We start from the raw sequence: 2,906 nt of genomic DNA on the forward strand, positions 1-2,906 counted from the left end.
TAATATTTTGTGATTTATTCATGAGTAACTTATAATTTGGTTTTGGTTGGGCAAATGGAAACCGAGAGGTTATCAATCATGAATGATTTATTATTCCCATTCAAGCAGAATGAGCTCTCTTTTATCCAAAACCACTGTACCTAAAACACGTTGGTGATCTTTGAAGTGAGACATTACTTATCGTCCAATATTTGTTACATGGACGTAATATAATGATTCGATAATCGATATTGCCTAAGGAGTTACAAATGCGATTCAATTCTTTTAGACCATATTTTCCTATAAAAACAATTAAAACAAATATATAAGTTTAGTTTTCTACTTTTTAACATGTAAAGTTCTTCCTTATTTTTCTCAGCTCATTTTTTGTTCTTAGAGCATTCACAGCCTATTCCATATACTTTTCCCTATAATTTAGTTAAAAAACACAATTTCATAAATTTATATATCATTTTTTAAAATTCTTCCACATTCTATTCCCTATTCATATCCATAAATTAATTTTTTATTATTTTTTACTCTTTTATCTTATTAAATAGTAAATGGTGATTGAGAGATATGTGATATATTATATGGTATGGATCAAAAATGAGTCCCTATATTTAGGGATTTACTTTAGTTGCCATATAATTCATCCATATAATAGGGAATGGATTGGAGAGATGATTTTGATGATTTTCTTAAAATTTACCTTAAATTATATGGATTTGACAACTTTAGAGAATGGGTTAAGAATGCTCTTATTTCCCTAGAAGCAACATTAAAAAGATCCATATAGAGAGAACTAATTTTGGAAATTATATAAAAAGTTAGTTATATATGTGCACCAAGTTGTTCAACAAAAATATTGTGCACAAAGCCAGATTAAAAAATATTATAAAGACATATTAATTGGAAAAAGGTAGGCCCCAATCAACTCTCCAAACTTGTCCTATAAAATCCTATACTACCTTACACTAATATTATACTCTCAACTTACTAATAAAGCTCTAGCCAAAAATGGAAGAAATTAATGCAAATGAACAAGAAATGATAGAAATCCAAAACCAAGCCATAGTTCATGCTCTTTACAACACATTAGCCACCGGAGACACCAAAAGTGTCACCGAAATCTTAGCCGCCGACTTGGAGTGGTGGTTTCACGGCCCTCTAAACTGCCACCACATGATGCGCATGCTCACCGGTGAAGCCCAACACACCGAGTTCAAGTTCGAGCCTCAAAGTATAACAGCCATTGGTGACGAGATAGTGATTGCTGAGGGCTACGAAGGCGCACAAGTGTACTGGGTCCACGTGTGGACCCTGAAAGATGGGTTGATCACCCAATTTAGGGAGTATTTTAACACGTGGTTGACGGTTAAGGAGTTGAAAACCAGACCCCTTAACCGTTGGGTGGGAAAGAACTGCTTCACTGTGTGGCGGAGCCAGCCTCGAGATCTTTTCAGGCGGTCGTTGCCCGGGCTCATGCTTGCCATTTAATAATATTGGTGCCTAAGTACTAAAAGATGTCACAAAGTGATAATGTGAAAATAGTACATCTACTTCATGTTCAAATCTAATTAATGTGTGTAAGGCATGAACAAACATGCAATATGCACATGTTTTGTTGTTAATTATATGTGAAAGTTTTATAATTAATGTGTAGATTAATTTCCACAAAATTCGACAAAATTCGAATTGTTTTGTTTTTATTTAATATGATAAAGATGCTTCAAAAACCTCCATAAATGTTTTGAAATTTATATTAAAGTTTGTATGTGTGTTTTTCTTATCTTTTTTTTTTTAATTTCAAATAATGGTGGAAAGATTATCGGGTGGATCATTAACCCGTCAGTGATTCATATAACATAATTATATGAATGCTAATACAATATATAATTACACATGAGATGAAGTACGAGTTGAGCATCCTCTATGTGTCAATGTGCATAGCAGCATAACTCATTTGAGTGATATATGTACATGTATGATGTATGTATACGTGTTTCTATTACACGATAATAAAAATAAAACGGATAACTTGTACTTTAATATGTTGGATGTTAATATATTGACACTCAAAGTTATACAATTGGTTATTTGAATTAGTTGTCACCTAAAATTTCACCCGCTCAAGATCCTATGAGATAGATCTAGGGGTGGTAACCTTGACCCAAACCCAAATGGGTTAATTTGGGATGTTTTAAAATTCAAATTGGTTGATTTGGGTCACAGATTTTAATTAAATGGGTCAAAATAAGTCACTTGAAATTTCACATTCTTATTTTTGGGTCAAAATGGGTTGACAAATTTAACTACATGGGTCGATGTGAGTTAGTGTCTTAAGGAAAAGTGACATGTTTGGGTTGAAACGGGTTTTAGATTGGAACGATATCGGTTTAGGTTTCGGCTCGGATCAGCTTTCGTGCCGACACGAGTTTTAGCACTGGACGGGTTGGGTTTCTTTCGAGTTTTCGCACTAGACGGGTCGATTAAGGTTTTTGATTCGTTTTCGTCGACATTTCGGTTTCGGTTAATTTGTCGGGTTCTTTTTTTTTTTGATGAACGGGGATAACGGCGAAAATATTTTAGTTTTTTTTTTTACTTTTTTCGTTATTCGTTTATATTTTGAGTTATGATTTTTTATTTGTTTTTTTTTCTGAATTTTTTTTGAGGAATTTTGATCTTAATAGAAACCATCAAAAAATATTCAAAAAAATTAATAAAAAAATCATAACTCAAAAAATAAATTAAAAACAAAAAATGTAAAAAAACTAAAACGTTTCGTCCGCTGTCCTCGTTAAAAAAATCGACAAATTAACCGAAACTGAAAAGTCGAAAACAACGAAACAAAAATATGCTGAAACAAGCTGTTAAGTGATGAAAGGAAATGAAAAATCAAAGCAAGCTGTTAAGTGCTGAAACAA

General features: G+C 32.5%; 1 pseudogene; it reads left to right on the forward strand.

Annotated features, from left to right (window-relative positions):
• The first annotated feature begins 832 nt into the window (after positions 1-832).
• On the forward strand, positions 833-1,728 carry LOC143580693 (wound-induced protein 1 pseudogene; annotated as a pseudogene).
• Positions 1,729-2,906: the final 1,178 nt, after the last annotated feature.

The sequence above is a fragment of the Bidens hawaiensis genome, unplaced genomic scaffold, assembly GCF_021521415.1.
Source record: "Bidens hawaiensis isolate Kalapana, Puna unplaced genomic scaffold, B.hawaiensis_p1.1 tig00030548_1, whole genome shotgun sequence".
NCBI lineage: Eukaryota > Viridiplantae > Streptophyta > Magnoliopsida > Asterales > Asteraceae > Bidens > Bidens hawaiensis.